Source organism: Sarcophilus harrisii, chromosome 3 (genome assembly GCF_902635505.1).
Source record: "Sarcophilus harrisii chromosome 3, mSarHar1.11, whole genome shotgun sequence".
Lineage (NCBI taxonomy): Eukaryota > Metazoa > Chordata > Mammalia > Dasyuromorphia > Dasyuridae > Sarcophilus > Sarcophilus harrisii.
Window position 1 is genome coordinate 413573763 of NC_045428.1, and position 18327 is coordinate 413592089.

General features: G+C 34.0%; 1 protein-coding gene across 6 annotated transcripts in view; it reads right to left on the reverse strand.

Annotated features, from left to right (window-relative positions):
- Positions 1 to 18327, reverse strand: part of SLC4A10 (solute carrier family 4 member 10) — a 361700-nt gene that overhangs the window by 48487 nt on the left and 294886 nt on the right. The window lies entirely within an intron of this gene.

Genomic DNA, 18327 nt, shown 5'->3' on the forward strand with positions numbered 1-18327 from the left:
AGATCCATTTTCATAAACCATTTTATATAGAAAAAACCAGACAGGTATTGATTAAAATATCATAATTGAGATAAAGCTAGAATTTACGGAATATCAGTATAGAGTGTTCTTCCAGTTGAGCCTTTGGGGAGTGTCAATTAATCACTTAACGAATGTTCTTTGATTGTTTACCCTATTGGGTGGTGTAAGAATTACAAGAAGGTAAAGATGCATTCTCTTCCTTTGGAGAATCTATACAATTATCACAGAATCATGAAATCTGAGAGTTTTAAATGATCTTAGAGGACATCTACACCAACGACACAACTGAGAATCCCCTTTATTTTGTTACTTCCAAGTTGTAAGTTTCTGCATAAACACTTCTAGAAAAGGGGATTTCCCAAATTTGTTTGTTTCTCCCCCCTCCAATAATCAAACCTTAATCTTCTTTGTGACTTCAACTTATTATTCCTACTTCTGCCTCTGATACAAGAAGAACAAGTATAACTCCTCTTCCCCAGAGAACCTTTCAAATAATTGACGTTTACTCTCATATGTCCTCTATTCTCTAGGCAAAACATCCCCAATTCTTCGCCTCATAGTTTTCCCTTCTGTGAACTCTTCCTCACTTATCAATGTCCTTCCTCATCTGTGACACTCTTACCTCTCTCATTTTAGCTGTTGAACCACTCTTAATGAATGCTAGGCTAGCATTAATTGGAAAGTGGAGTCATATGGACATTAATAGTGATCAAATAAGAAAAAAAATATATGAGTATTGCTAAATTTCAAATGTTTTGCTTTCCAAAAGCTTGGTTGCAAACTGATTGCTTAGAAATGAAGGTCTATTTATCATGACAAAAATCATGCTTTACATATTAGTTTTCTTTCACAGTCAGAGCACAAACTCATTAATCCAGTAGATAGTTGAATTACATGACATAATGTGATCATACCATGCAAAATTTAATTGAAAAAATTGGGGACATAAAGGCAATGACAGAAGAGTACAAGTTCTATTAGGTTCTGAGGAATTAAACAGACTTCCATAGGGGATCAGCCTAGTTAGGTTTATTTGTTGTCTATTGGTACAAATTTGCTAATCTCAGAGTGGCTGATGGTTGATCATTTGATGATGATGATTGAGTTTTTTTGGCCACAGTGACTCAGAAACTCCTACTAAAGCATTGGTAGCTGTGATCTTTATTTGTGGAATGAGTACCCAAACTTTTGAAATCACAGGTTGTTTGAAGTAGAGAAAAGGAGGGTAGTGTATTCCAAAATGGGAGAACTATCTGAGGAACAAATGGGGGGAAGCATATGGTGTGCTCAGAAGATAATGGATATTCCAGAATCACAGAATTTGAAAGCTGTAAGGGATGTCAGCAGCCATCCAATCCAACCCATACAGGAAATGAATCCCTATAATAACATTCCTGACAAATGGTAGCCTCATTTAGCCTCTGTTTGAAGACCTCCAAGAGAGGAACTCAAAAACCCTCAAGGCATTTTATCTTACTTTTGGATAAATTTAATGGCTATGAAGATTTTGTTGCTATCAAGAGTAATTTGATTTCAAAGAATCAAATCAAATAAATGCAAATAAAAGACATTTACCCATGACTCTTCTTCACTCTTTGGCCAAATGGAACTAGTCTAACTTCTCAAATGCCTAAAGATAGCTTTATGATACCCTTAGTCTCCCAGTCAGAAATCCCCATTTCCTTCAACTGATTCTCTCTTGACATGGCCTCAAAACCCTTTAGCATTCTAGTTCCCCTTCTAATGTCATTCTCCAGCTTAAATTGTAACATCTAGAATTATATACTTTATTTTAGATGAAATCTGAGTATGAAGTCAGTGAGACTATTACCTCTTTATTTCTGCAAGCTATCTTTCTTTTCAATGAACAAGTATGTATTTTCTCCTCCAAAAAATCCCTCAAAGAAAACAAAATTTGTGAAAAATGTGCATAGTAAAGGAAAAGAAATCCCCACTTTATTCATGCTCAAAAATATGTATTTCCTTTGGCATATTTAGTCCATCATCTCTATCTTAGGAGGTAGATAGTATGTTTTATCATTGATCCTATTGTGATATAAGAAATGCTGCAATGGACAGTTTTAGAGAAAACTAAGGAGACATATTAATTAATATAGAGTGAAATGAGCAGAACCAGGAGAACCATATCATAAAGTGGATAACTTCATAAGAATTAATAACTAATCAACAAAATGACCAATTATTGTTCTTGCTAATATATTTTTTTAAAACAAAATAAAAAATTTCAGATCTTTTTGGTACTACATCACACTGTTCACTTACACTGAATCTATCAAAACACTTAGATCTTTTTTCAAAACAACTTCTAACTATGCTTTCCTTATCTTGTCTCTGTGAGTTGATTTTTAATTTCATCTTATTGAATTCAACCAAATGTTCTAGAGTGTCAAGATCTTTGGGGATCAGGTTTCCTTTATTTAGGATGTTATCCTTCCTAGGTTTGTGCCATCTGGAAGTTCCATTTATGCTTTTATTCAAGTCACTGTTTGCCTTTGTCTAAGCCAGTTTGGACTGGCTTATAGGACGTAAGTCTAGAAAGCAAAGCTGTGACTACAGTATGGAGAAATTTAATGTCAGTCTGAAGTGTCTGGTTTTTATCTTTTAGGCATTGGGGAGTAATTGAAGATTTAAGCAAGTCAGGGATGAAAATTGTATTTTATTAAAGTAAATCTGGTAGTGATTTGTAGGATAAAAAGTTATTGTAGGATTAAATGACCATAGTACAGAAGATAGGTTAAAAAGATATATCAATAGTCTGGACAAAAAGTGATAGAGGATCAAACTAAAGTGGTAGTGATAAGGATGAAAAAGAAAAGAAAGAAGAGAGAGACATTGAAAAGTAAGAGTCATATGAATACAATGACTAGATATGGACAAAAGGGAGAGAGAAGGGTAAACAATGACTCTTGGATTTCAAGGCTGGGTTCCTAGAAGATTAAGATTAAGAATGAGTCTAGTGGAGAATGTTTGGTTCTGGGAAAATATAGATTTCTGATTTTTTGGGTGGCGTGGGGCGGGGGGCTAGAAGGACATGAGCAACCATTTGGGAATAAGTAGAACAGACAAAAAGATGACAAAGAAGGAAATTACAGAGATGGAAGACAAACTAGAAGAACAGCATTATATGTAGTGGAAAGAGGATTGGGATTGTAATTAAAGGTAAGTATTTGAATTCTAGCTCTGCTTTTATTATTTGTGTTACTTTGGAAGGGCCAATTAAACTCTTTGGGTTTCAGTTTCTTCATTTCAAAGAAATGAAAAGCTTGAGCTAGATGACATCAAGGATTCATTGCAATTCTAATTTCTAAGATCAGTGTCACAAAATTTCAGGAAGGAGTAGATAGTCAACAGTGCTAAATGTCACAGGTTCTTTGAGAAATATGAAGACTCTTGATAGAAAAGGATTATTAGTAAGGGTAATCTCAGTAGAATTGAGAGTGGGGGTGGGGACAGAAGCCATATTAAAGAATGTATAGGTTAAGCAATGAACAGGTTGTGAGGAAATGAAGGTGGTTGGTGAGACCTCTAATTCAAGAAGCTTGGCAGCAAAAGGAAGGTGAGAAATGGGACTCTAATTAAAGGAGCCTGGGGTCAAGTGAGGTTGTTATGCTTATGCTGTTTTCATTAATTTTTAGTGGTCTGCCTGCATTCAATTTTTCTCCTCTTTCAATGTTTCTTCCACTTGACTGCCAAAATAGATGCTATTCAAAAAGGTCCAGCAGCTCTCTCTTGCTTCCAAAATAAAATATAAATTTCTCAGACTGGCATTTAAAGACTGTAGCGATATGACTACAATCTACTTTTTGTGACATATATTATTATTTCACAATTAAATGTTTCAGGCCCCTCTATATTAACACCTGCCCACATTCCATCCCATCTTCTTTAGGGGATTGCCCTACTACCATCCTCCCCCACCCTAATTTACAATCTCTATCCACTGGCTTCTTTGCTACCACTTCTAAATAACTCATGCCCACTCCATTGACAAAAGACTCTGGCTAGATCCAACAATCCCCACTAGTTTTCATCAGACTATCTCTCCTTCCCTTTCCTCTCTTGGCTAAACTGCTTGAGAAAGCCACTTACACTAGGTGCTCCTACATTCTTCTCTTATTCTCTTCTAAACTTTCTACAATCTGGCTTGTTATTTTATTTCATTGAAACTGCTCTCTCCAAAATAATCAATGATTCCTTAATTACCAAATCTTATAGATTTTTGGCAATCCTCTTTTTCCTGTAGCATTTGATCCTGTGGATCACCTTACTTTTCTTGGATATTTTTTCCTTTTTAGGCTTTCATTCTGCTGCTCTAAGCCTCTATTTCTCTGATTGCTCTTTCTTAGTTTCCTTTATTGGATCTTCATCCAGGTCCCTCATAGTAGCTATGGATTTTCTCCTGGGATCTGGACCCTCTTCTCTTCTTTTCCTATACTATTTAACTTGGTGATATTAGCTACCATGGATTGGTAATGTTTCCCAGATCTATATATCCAGCCATTGTCTCTCTGCTGAATTCTATTCACACATTCCTAATTGCCCTTTAGAGATCTTAAACTGGATATCTTTTAGGCATTTCAAATTCAACACATTCAATTAAAAAGTAATCATCTTTTCTCCCTAAATATTTTGCTCTTCACAGCTTTCTTATTTTTATCAAGATCTCAACAATCCTCTCAGTAACCCAAGCTCTCAACTTCTGTGTCAACATTTATTCTTCACTTTGCCTCATCCCATTTGTCCAACAGTCAAATTTCATTATATTTAACTTTAGAAGAGCTCTTGAATATATCCTGGTATCTCTGATGAAATAGCTATGATCTTAACAACAAGTCCTTCTCACCTATTACCTCTCATCTAAACTATTTCAATAGTTTACTAATTAGCAGCTCTTTTTGTAGTTGCAAAGAACTAGAAATTGAGTGGAAGCCCATCAGTTGGGGAATGGCTGAAAAAGTCATGGTATATGTATGTAATAGAATACTATTGTTCTTTAAAAAATGATGAGTAGGCTGATTTCAGAAAAGTTTGGAAAGACATACACTAACTGATACTAAGTGGTCAATAGAACCAAGAAAACATTGTACACAGCAAGAAGAAGATTATGTGATGATCAACTGTGATGACTTGATTCTTCAACAATGAGGTAATTCAAGGCAATTCCAGTAGACTGTGGATCAAAGCATAGTATTTTCACCTTTTGGGGAGTTTTTGTTGTTGTTTGTTTGCTTTTTTTTCTTTCTCATTTTTTTTCCTTTTGATCTGATTTTTCTTGTGTAGCATGATGAATATGGAAATATGTTTAGAAGAATTGCACACATTTAACCTATATTGGATTGCTTGCTATCTAGGGGAGGAGACTGAAGGGAGAGAGGGAGGGAGAAAAATTTGGAACACAAGTTTTAGCAAAGGCGAATGTTGAAAACTATCTTTGCATGTATTTGGAAAAATAAAAAGCTATTAAAATAGTTCACTAATTGGTCTTTTTTGCCTCAAGTCTCTCCCTTCTCCAATCTTTTCAGTTCTTCATGTGATTTTCTTAAAGCTCAGGTCTGATATCACCCTCTCTCGTATTCTGTGGTGGAAAGAGGGAAGGGAACAAGCATTTATTAGGTGCTTACTATGGGTCGAGCATTGTGCTAAGTGTTAACATTTTTTTTTTTCATTTGATCCTCCCACTAGCCTTATAAGATAGAAAGATGTTATTATCTCCATTTTACAACTGAGAAACTGGAGTAGATGGAGGTTTAGTGACTTGTTCAGATTCAGATTAGTAAGCGCCTTAAGCTAGATCTGGATGATGATGACTGTGGATTCTCTAGATCTGTGCTAGCATGGTGAAAATATTGGCAGGTTCTCTGTACTAGCAGTATTGGTCTAAATATCTTGGGGGAAGGAGAGTATTGGATTCAGAGTACAAGACCTTACTTCTAATTCTGCCTTGGTCACCTTTTAAATGTAAAATACAACACAGTGCTGATTCATAATAAGAAAGCACTATAAAATGTTAGCTATAATAACAATAAAAACAATTATTATAGTTATCATTTATGTCATATTTTAAGATTTTCAAGATGATTTATATTGACTATTTCTAGTATCTGACACAGGAATTCAAGCCAGATTTTCCAGACTCAAAATCCAACACTGTGCCCCTTAGTTGCTTCTACTTATTGGCTGTAAGACTTTGGCCAAATTTTTTCATTTCTCTCAGCCTCAGTTTCTTCATCTGTAAAAGTCACACTAATACCTCCCATCTCACAAGACTATTATGAGAATCAGCCGAAATAGTATATGTAAAGCACTTGGCAAATCCTAAAGCACTATGTAAATGCTAGCTGTTATTATTATTTAAGAATGAGGGATAGCCATCACTAGATTGGTTTCATGATGATGCATCCTTTTTTTCCACTATAAGAATCAAGTTTGGATCTATAATTATAGATTTCAGGCTAGAAGTGATGGTGTGTGTGTGTGTGTGTGTGTGTGTGTGTGTGTGTGAAACTGTCCCCTTTAATGTGTAAAATTATCACTCTGAAATTGTGTCCTCTTTTGATCTATAAAAGAAGGGAGAGTCCAGCTTCCCAGACTCCAGAAGTCTAGGAAAAGTCTGGGCTTTTCTAAGGCAAATCACCCCCTCCCACTTTGATTTTTTGGTTAGCTGGATCCCCATTCAAATTCTGGGGAAAAGCCTTCAAAGTGATTTCCATTCAATTGGAGATATGGGCCTGATATTGATAAATATCTACGCTGGGAGGGCATTGGCTTGAAACCTGAGCCTCAGAGTTCCTATTAAAGGGCAATTTTAAACTCATTTCTTTGCAGAATGTCTGAAGTAGGAATTATGCTTCTGCCAAGAGACTTCTCTCCTCTTGGCACAGCTGCCTACTAAGACTCCTGCCTGCTGTGAAGACATTCTCTTCTCAGTGCTAAACCCCATTTGCCTAATAGGACTTTGCCACTGGGAAGTCAGTCTTCCTAGCAAAGCTGACTTCTCATCCAACCATAAACTCCTCTTTTTGCCACTTAAAAATTTTTGGGTTCATGAATTCTTTCATGAAGGACCCGTGCCTCTGACCAAAAGGGGATTCCTATAACTCTCCATTCTGCCACTAGAACACCATCAGAAGGGACTGGAGAGAGATCTGTTTTGATATCCTTATTTTAAAGATGAGTAATCCTCAGGTTAAATAACTTGCCCAAAGACACATAGGGAAGCAGCATAGCATTATTTGAACCTTTATTCTCTGACTCTACTATGTCAGTGGAAGGAGTCTCCATACTGATGAAATCAAAAGCACTAAAAATGCCATCCATAAAAATTATTGAATAATTTTTTTCCAGACATTCCCTATTGTCTGTGATCTATGCACTTCCATATATCTTTCCATATTCCTTTGTAGAGTATTTTTTAGAGGCTTCTTGCTTCTATTTTTTAAAGCTCAAAATCCCAGGTCTAAGATGGGAAGCTTAGGAAAGTCACTGAAACCTTCCTAGACTTTTGATCATATATTTGGCACATGCAGTGTTCACAGTAATAGACCTCTAGCAAATCTATGAACACTGTTTTTCTCTTCTACAACTGCAGAGGTGATAGATTTCCTTTTTCTTAGAGAAGATTTCTAAGCTCTGGTGTTATATAATGGCTTTGAAAAATGGCTATGAGTCAATCTGTTGCAAAGCTCATTCAATGGCTATGTGCCCATAATGGCTTCAGGAAAGCTCATTGGCTTTTTGAGATTGTATGTCTTAAGCTTTTAATTGATGATAAGCTAGCTTCAGAAATAGGTAATAAAATGAGATAAATCCTTCTTCCCTGCACTTTTATCTATGCCATTGTGCCTTGTCCAAAAGTAAATAAGAGAGATAGAATTAAAATAAGAGCGAAGAGATAAAACTTGATCTGGGACATTTTTCTTTTTTGTTGGCTCCAATTTGTATACTCTCTTTTTTTTTTTTTTTAATTTAATAGCCTTTTATTTACAGGATATATGCATGGGTAACTTTACAGCATTAACAATTGCCAAACCTCTTGTTTCAATTTTTCACCTCTTACCCCATCCCCCACCCCCTCCCCTAAATGGCAGGATGACCAGTAGATGTTAAATATATTAAAATATAACTTAGATACACAGTAAGTATCAATTTGTATACTCTCTTATGTGTTACCAGTTGTAAAGTAATGCCTGCCATTAATATAACTGAAATGGAATAGCCAGCGCATTTTTGCCCCAGGTACCGCATTGCTTTGCTGGCCAGGTTTTAAAACATCACCAAAAGACAACCATAATTTGTGCACTGTGGTATTGTGATTTTATTACTCATGATGTAAGATCTGCCAAACAGAAGCCCCACTACTGGTTACTGTCTGGAGAAAAGCCAATGACTTAACATCTTGATTCTATAAATAGCTTCAGGGTGATTAGGTAAGCATTTTAATTAAAAGTCCTAGCCTAGGAAGTCATTGTTTTTATTTCAAGACTTAAAGGAGGAGATGAATCCTCCTATTAGGGAAAGGTCCTTTGTAGTCTTCTCTAGAAGAGAAAATTAAGTAGAAGTGCTGTCAATGAGCGATTATCACTGGTTTTAGTCCCTGGATAGCATGATGCTCTTTATTTGCCTTTGTGGCTATTATTAGTATCTTCCTGTTTTGGATGAACAGTTCCTTTTTAGGCTTTTTCAAAGGCTCTTTTTGATAAAATAGTCACGTTAGTATTCTACATTAAGTTTTGTGTTAAAATAGGTAAAAAACCTCTTCTGTCATGGTTTGGTTATCACTGTTAGACTCATTATCATCCAGTGGTATCAAAGTGCCCATATGTGCATGCACCGTGGCAAGAAATCAAGCATAGACTTTTGAATTTCAAATGCTTATAGTAGTAATCTCAGACCTTTTTCTCCCTTACAGCCCAGTATTATTTGCTTGCTGTGGCACTTGGATGTTTAAGTTAGCACAGAAGAATAGTTCCTAGGAAGTCAGGGCTGAACTCATTAGCCCTGTTTTAGGATTTTGTAACCCTTGAGGTCTCACTTTCCTCTCTGTCAGGCAAGGTGGTTTAAAGGCTTCCTTAAATATAGAATTGTTATGTTGACCCTCCCCATACTCTGCAGGAAAAAAAATAGGCAGAAATCTTCATTTTTCTTTGGGTTCTAATGGTTCATAACATTAACTGCAAAGTCAAAAGGAGTTGAATTTATGATAGAGGTCAAAGCAGGGAATTTCTAATTTGTGGGATTTTAAATGGATGTGTAAAGGGCAAAAATGGTAGCACAGAAGTATGTTATGGTCTTCCCTTTAAGGAAGTACTCTCTTAGGGGTAGCTAGGTGGTGCAGTGGAAAGAGTGAGCACCAGCTCAGAAGTCAGAAGGACCTGAGTTCAAATTTGATCTCAGATACTTAACACTGCCTGGCTGTGTGACCCTGGGCAAGTCACTTAACCCCAGTTGCCTCAGGGGGGGAAAAATCTTTGTTTAAAGGATGGCTTAGGGAAAGAAAAGGAATGGATGTAGAAATAAAGGTAACCCGTCAAAACTGATCTGTCCCTAAAAAGGGGTAGCACATCCCACTCCACATACCTCAATGAATAATAGATTTGGACATAAAAAGAAAACTATAAAAAGATTGGAAAATATGTCATAATGCACTTATCTCAACTCTGGAGAAGATATGAAGTCTTCTTAAACAAGTAAAAAGAATTACTAGAGACAAGATAGACAAGTTTGATTACATTAAAATAAAAATTCCTGTACAATAAATTTATACATAATAAAATATTTAATAAGAAAAATTGATGGAGAAAATATCAGTGTCAAATGTTATCAATAAAAAGGTGACATTTAAAATGCATAAGGAACTTGTTAAAAGTTTATAAACTTGATTCCTAATTCTATCCACAATGGTCAAAGAATATTAACAGAAAAGTTTTAAAAGGGGAAATATAAATTATTAATAATCACTTGAAAAATGCTCAACCTCACTTCAAAGAGATGCAAATTAAAACAACTTGGACAAGCTGCCTATGCTTATAAAACTGGCCAACGTAATTAAAAACAATGAAACAAAGTGGGTAGGATTATGGAGAAACAGGTCCACTGTTCATTGCTTTTGGAATTGCACAATTATAGAATTGTTCTGTAATGCAATCTGGCAGCACATAGCATAAGGTGTTTTTGCTCTTCTGTTTTTAGTTTTCCCATATAATTAAAAAATTATCTTATTGATATTTTGTTTTTTCATCACCTTCATTTCCAAATATATCCCTCTCCCCTCCCCTATGCTTATTAAGCCATCCTAAATAACAAAGTTTTTGTGTTTTTTTTTTTAAGAGAAAAAAAATAATTCAGAAAACCAATTATATAAGTTTGTGTCTGACAATATATATATAATTTTTGGTATCCACAGCTCTCCATTTCTGCAAACAAGGTTTTGAATCAGATTTTCTATGTTTCTTTCTAGGACCCAATCTTGCTCTTTACAATTAGAGGTTCATTGTTTTGTTGCTGTTCTTTCCATTTACTTTGTTGTAGTCATTGTATCTTATCATTTTCTGTGTCCCATATATGAACTAGATGGGTTCATTTAGTAAATATCCCTAAAACAATCATATCCTTTCTCCCAATCATTCTATTGTTAAAAATATAACTGGGTTATGCTTTTAAAAGAACCATCTATCCAAAATATTACATAGTAGCATCATTTGAAATGCACTACTTCCCGGGTGAACACCCCCCTCACCCCAAACTTGAAAACAACTTAAATTTATCTAATAATACGGGAATAATTCAATAAACTGTGCTACATTAAGGTCATCAAATACAATTAAAATCTACAAGTATGAGGGACGTAGGGACATCTGGAAAGACTTTTATAAAAAAATGCAAATCAAAGAAAGCAGGACCAGAAAGAGTACCCACCATCTGTGACCATGTGAAAGATGAATGGAGATGAATGGTCAAAACATCCTAATTGACTTAGAGGATGTAGCTAAAAGTCATTGCTGCATTTTATGCATACAATGAAAATATATTAAAATGCGAATGTAAACTGTTTTTTTCTTTTAAAAAATTCCTTTTTAATTTGGGGGACTGACAAGGAGAGGGATAAATGTATTGAGAAAGGTATATAATAGAAAACTAAGTTATAACAATACATTAAAAAACCTTAAAACCAGATGCTAAGGTTAATTAATTATAATTATGTTTAATATTCATATAACAAATCATTTTTAAAAAATGGCATCCTCCAAATAATCAACCAATTGAGAATGACCAAGAATAAAGAAGATGCTTTTGGAACTCAGAGAAGGGAGGGATTGGTTTCTGGCAAGGAAGAAGGTAATTACAACTGACCAGGCTAAACTGTAAATAATGGGAAGGGCATAAGGACACAAAGGACATATGCTCGCCTTCATGGCTATTCTTTTTGGAAGCCATATTAGAGGAAACAGAAGCCATATGGCAGGGGCTGTGCTCCTCTTCTCAGATAGGCATAAAAGCACCTAGATTCACTTTTCTTTTTATAGGAGGCTCTGCAGTCTCAGGCTAAGCTACTTACAATCAACCAAGTCTAAGATAATTGCATTCTATCCTTTCTACCAGAATGTCTATTTTTAAAAAAATAAAGAATGCTTATGAGTATTTGATTCTAACTGTCACGTTCTCAATTGGTAGATATTATTTTGGTAAGTTTCTGAATTTATACTGAGCTAGAAACGTCTCTGGAAGTCCATATGGTTGTTAAGACTTTAGTACTAACTTTCTGCTCCCTTTTGAGCAGATTTGTATATGTGAAGTAGGTTTGACCAAGGGAATTTTCTGACAAATGTTTAACAACTGGCTTTATAGGGAGGAAAAAATGTGCTCACAATATTCTTGAAAGTTTTATCTGCGTTATTAATATTTTTCTTATTATTCATATTAACATTTTCTTATCACTTTCATAAATCTAGAAAATCACTTTTCATAAATCAGTAAAATAATAAATCAAATATTAATTTGTAACATTTACCAATTTCCAAGGTGTAAATGCTCAAACTGAAAAATTAACCAATGGCTCCCATACTTGGCTCAAGCTGGGCTCTAGCATATCCTTCCTCCCAGTGCCCTATCAACCTCTATTTAAAATATACTAAGAACTGCTAGTTGGCAAAGTAGTATTGATTATAAACCAAAATCCTTTCTGAGAGCAATGGGGAGAAGCTTCAGCTTAACATGAAAGAGGTGAATGAATTCAAGATCTCTTTAAGCTAAGTTCTGATAGCCTGGACAATTTTTGACAACCTATATTCTAACATTAGAAAAAAAGCAAGAGATTTTAGTAGTAGAATTCTAAAAGGCAAACTTCATTTTCATAGTAATCACTTTGTTTCTTACTTATCTGTGTGTTATATTTCTTTTTAGTAGATTGTAAACTTCTTGAAGATAAGGACTAGGTTAACCTAGTATTTTGCACAAATACATTTTCTTTGACTTTAACCTTGAAGGAGCTTACACTGAGTATAATAATCTGGCACAGGGGTACTCATCCCTGAGGTCTTCAGGAAGTCATTGGATTTCAGTTTCCTCATCTGTGAAAAGAGGCAATTAGGCAGGGCCACTCAGCAGTTCTTTCTAACAATAAATTCTAAGATCTTATGAACAACACATATTTGTGGGCAATATGTTTGTGAACATTAAATAAATGCTTACATGATTTATTAGCATACTCTTCTAAATATTTAGAGTATTTGGGGAGGAACATGTTCTAAATGGTGTTTTGCTTTTTGGGGGGCTTTTGTATTGTTTTTTTGGTTGGGGAGAAAGGACTTATTCTGACATGGGAAAGTCTTTGCAAAATGTATTTCATATATTTTTCAGGTTTTATTTCTCTTTTTAGTTTTTCCTCATTTTCCAGACACTCCACTTTTATGACTGAAAACTTGTAATTTTGGAGGCTTGCATACATAAACAGACAAAAATATGCTGAACTAAGTGAATACTGGTTGGTTCTATGACTATTTACAAAAGCTGATGTTCAACACAGTTAGCAGTTTAATTCTCACCATTAAAGAGAGTTTTTCTCCCTAAGGGAACTTATTAGTAATAAATACTCTCCCACATTCCTTTAGCATTCCAAAGAAATTGATAGCATTGCCAGTTATAACATTGTGCCAAATGGGGGAATTTGCACCAACATCTTACAAAGAAAAAACCAAAGATAGAAAAGCTATGAAATTTGTTTGAGATCACACAGTGATGTAAAACAGACAGTAAAATTTGCCAAAAGATTCACAATTGTACTCACAGCTGTATGATCATATAACATCTAAGCTAATGCTATTTGTAAAACAAAAACAAAAACAATAATAACAACATTACTTCTTAAGTATTTGTGGCATACCAGACCTAGTGCTAGGTACTAAAAGAGATGTGAAACTAAAGAACACACAGTTCTGCCCCAAGAAGCTATTATATACACTGTCTAAAGGAATATTAAACATGTGCCCAAATAATCATAATACAAATTACAATGTGGTAAATGCCTGGGTGAGGTCACCCAGAATGGTATAAAAGGATCAAAGACAGTGTTATTAATTTTTGCTGGTGTTTTCCACATTAGAACTGGGACAGGCAATAGGTAGAACAGTTAATTGGAAAGAGCTAAATTCTATTGGTACAGGAAACTTGGGTTCTTTTAGCTCTGTTATTGATTAATTCTGTGACTTTGGATTTAATCTCATTGTTTTATTTTTCTCATTTGTAAAATGATATCTGAATGTTTCTATTAATATAAAGTAATTTCATACCTGACAGAGTACTTTGAAAATATCTAAGTATTATATACTTTTCTAAACTTAGGACTATGGACGAATTTGATCCTATTTTTAAGTAATGAATGATTAAGCAGTGGAAATTTTTAGGTCCTCTCTAGAGAAATTAAAGCATAGTAAATAAAGGGACCTCAAATGACTATCTAACCCATTTCATTGCCTCCAGAAAGCAAGTAGTATCATGATATATTGGATTTTTAAAAATAATTTTTGTTATTAAAGCTTTTTATTTACAAAACAAATGCATGGATAATTTTTCAACATTGACCCTTGCAAAATCTGCTCCAAATTTTCCCCTCCTTCCTCTGACCCCTCCCTTAGATGGCAGGTAGTCCAATACATGTTAAATGTTAAAATATATGTTAAATCAAATAATTAAGTATACTAGATTTTGTAAAAAGGAGGCAAGACTACATGACTCTAAGGTCCCTCCCAGATCCACCTCTATTACTTTTATGTCTGGTGGTGACTTTGTAGTCAAGAAGCACTTAGATTGAATTCTGTCTCAGACACTCTATAATCTGAACCTTTTGTACCTCAGTTCCTCATCTTTAAAATGGGGACAATTTTAACAACTGTCTCAAAGGGTTGTTATGAGGATTGAAAGGTCAAATTTGCAAAAGTGCTTTATAACACTAAAGTGCTATCTAATTATGAACTATTAAAATTTCTTGATAAGAAGACTTCACAATTTTCTTTGGTAATATGTCCCAGTATTCCACAACTTCTATAATCTAGAAATCTTTCTTACTGCCATCTTAGGTGAGGAAGTAGTAAGAGGAGAAAGATAATTGAGAATAGACTATGGAGAAACCCAATGTAGGAAGGAGGAGAACTGAGGAAGAATCTTAATAAATGGCAAGCTTCCTAAGCATTGGAGTTATTATTATTATTAAAATAATAGCTTTTTATTTTCAAAATATATGCAAGGATTGTTTTCAGCATTTAACCTTGCAAAACCTAGTATTCTAATTTTTCTCTTCCTTCCCCCCACACTTTCTCCTAGACAGCAAGTAATCTATAATATATGTTAAGCATGGGCAATTCTTCTGTACATATTTCCAAATTTATCATGCTGCACAAGAAAAATCAGATCAAAAAGGAAAAAAGAAAGAAAGAAAAGCAATAGCATTGGAATTATAACATACAAAGCTCTGTACAATGCAGTGAGCTCAGTGTTTACAGGAATATATGATCATACTAATTTAGAACTGGAAAGATATGTTGGGGCTAGGTTACAAAGGATTTTAAATGTCACGCATAAATGTTAGATTTTTCTTTCGTAGGGAACAAGGAGTCGCTGGAGATTTTTATGCAGAAGAGTAACTTGAGCAGATATATTCAAAACAAAGATTATTCTGGCTGCCATACAAAAAATGGATTGGAGGGATAGAAAGATGGTGAAGCTGGAAAGTTTGTTTGGAAGTTATTGCAATAGTCTATGTGGGTGCCAAATAAATTTAATAATTTGGGGGAATAGTAGGAATAGAGAAGAGAGAATAGCTGTGAAAGATGGAGAAGTAGGACTAAAAGAATACAAAAACTAACCTGATATGAGAAATGAAGGAGAGAGAAAGGCTCAAAGATAACCCCAGAATTTCAAACCTGAAAGATCAAACAGCTCAGATCAAAATAGTGAAGTCAGGTAGAAGAGGAGGGCTAGGAAAAATGATCATGTTTGTACCTCTTATTAATTTATGCATGTGTCTATCATTTATGCATGTATGTATCTATCAATCATATATATCTGTTATATCTATGTATCTTCTATGAATACATGCACCTACCATCTATATGTGTACATATCTATCAATCATATATATCTGTTATATCTATGTATCTTCTATGAATACATGTACCTACCGTCTATATGTGTACATATCTATCTGTCATCTATGTATGTATTATCTGTGTATACATGTATCATTTATCTGTCTATGTATATATCAATTTATGTATGTATATATCATCTATCTTTCATTTATCTAGATATTATTTATTTTTCTATCATCTGTAGGTATTTTTCATCTATGTACCATCTCTATATATCTATATCAATCTATGTTTGTATCTATAATTTATGTATCTATCTATTATCTATGTATATATGTAATTATCTACAGTTCATCTCTCTATGACAACCATCTACATAAAAGAATAGTTGAAATTGTGAAACTAGATGTGATTTTCAAGGTAATAATTTTGAGAAATGACTGACAGATCTAAGGACAACAACTATATAAAGCAGTTAGACAAAGCATGGAGAGCCACTAAAGGACAAAGTAAAGAAACACATAGGAAGCAAATCAGGATAGTGTGGTGTTTTTGAAGGTGATGGAAGACAAAATATCCAGTAAGAGATAATGAACCATGTTAAAAGCTTCAGAGAGGTCAAGGAGGATGAGGTCTGAAAATACCACTGAATCTGGGCAATTAAGAAATCAGGAATGATCTTTAAGAGAATAGTTTTTGGTAGAGTTGTAAAAATGGAAATCAGATTACAAGGGACTGATTGTAAGATGCTTGTAATTTTAGGAAGCATTAAGTAAAGGATACTGAATTTTCCTGAAATGTAGCTTATCAATTCAAAACATCTACTTTGGGATATAATTATTATATGCCTTTAGCCCTTTCCTTTTTTTTAACACTAGGTCTCATAGGTATCATTATTTCAGTTTTAAAGATAAAACTGAGAATCAAAGAACTAGTGACTTGCCTACAATCATTCAGTTAGTAAGTTGAACTTTGGCCTTGACAATTTCAAGAACAACAATCTATTTACTGTGTTATTGCGCATCTTGCCTCCATTATGAACCACCCTCAAAACAACAATCTTATGAATTCCAGGAGAAATGATCTTATTAATTTAAAATGTTTTGTTATTTTTCTTATATTTTTTAAAAAGCATTGTCAAGAAAGATATAATTAACCTAATTGTAAAAGAAATAATAAAAACTAAAAGAGTTCTTTAAGGTTTGCAAAGTATTTTATAGATATTAACTCATTTGGTATCACCCCACAAAAATCCTAGAAAGTAAGTACTATTATTACCTTATTTTACAGATGAGGAAACTCAGGCACAGAAAGATTTATTGACTTACCCAGAATCATAAATAAACTGAGAAAGAATTCAAACTCAAGTCTTCTAGTCTCCCAAGTTGGGTGCTCTATCCATTGTAATAAGTAGCACAGAAAGACCTATTCTGTCCTATCTTATTCCAACATTAGTCTTTAAATAATTACCTAGTAAGTGGTCCTGCAGTTGGGTTTCTTTTCATTTACTTATTCAGGGAAAATCTCATATATATATATTACATATAATACTCTATAAAATTCTATATTTTAAATTAAATTTAAAAAATCACTGCTTAAAGAGAATATCTACATTTCCCCCCCTGCAGAAACATAATAAGATAAAAGTTTGGAAGGAAAGGAACGAGCTACAGCACAGAATGTTTTTTTTTTTTTTTAACATATTCTTTTCTTAGTTATTGTGAAATCAATATATTTCTCTTTAATCTCACCACTTGTTTACCATCCAAAAAGTAGTCAGTTTATATACCATTGTCTAGGAAAAGATTTCAAAGGGGCTACTATTTTGCAGGATCATTTTATTGACTTAAAATTGCCTTATACTATACAGTCTAGTGATGAAGAGCTAGAAAGACTACTCAGTGGGGGTAAGCTCAAATAAATTGACAGGAAGTCCTAATCCTGGTGCTCTAAAAAAGAAATTTCATTTGGTTAAGCTTAAGAAAACATTACCAGTGGCACCAAGAGTGTATGATGATAAGAGGAGAAAAAGGCATGCAGCTGTCAAACTGTCTTACCAGAAAACAATCTAATATGGAGATACACTGCCCTTGACCATAAGAGAACAAACATCTAAATCATCATGTAGCATAGCAGTGTGTGACTCCATTGATACTACTATAGTGTCTTTAGGGTAGATAATAAATTATATAGAATGTACATGTTAATTTTTGCAGAACATATCATGACTAGCCCTTCTCAATTAGGCAGAGAGAGCATACCATTTTTGGTACAGTGATTTCAGGTGGCCAAATAACCTTATCCCAATTACTCATATGCTTTATGACAGCTTCTATCTTTATTATGGTTAAGTAGCAGAAGGTTGTCAACCACATTATGGTTAAACATAATTGCCCACAATATTTAGTGCCACAGATTGGTATTCTTGGTTTCTAGGTTTTTAAAAATCATTTAATCGACACAATTTAATAAGAATGGTTCCATGACATAAAAATAAAAATGAAGATCTCTGATTTCAAGGAACTTTGACAATGCTTACCATCTTTTCCCCTTACCCAATGGCCTTGTATAATGTAAATACTTGATAATTTTTGTTGTTGTTGAATTTCATTGTTGATAGTACTAGAATCAATTAAAAAAAATTCTTCTGCATTCATTATCCCTTGGCAAAATTTACAAACAAATAATGAAATGCTATTTCTCC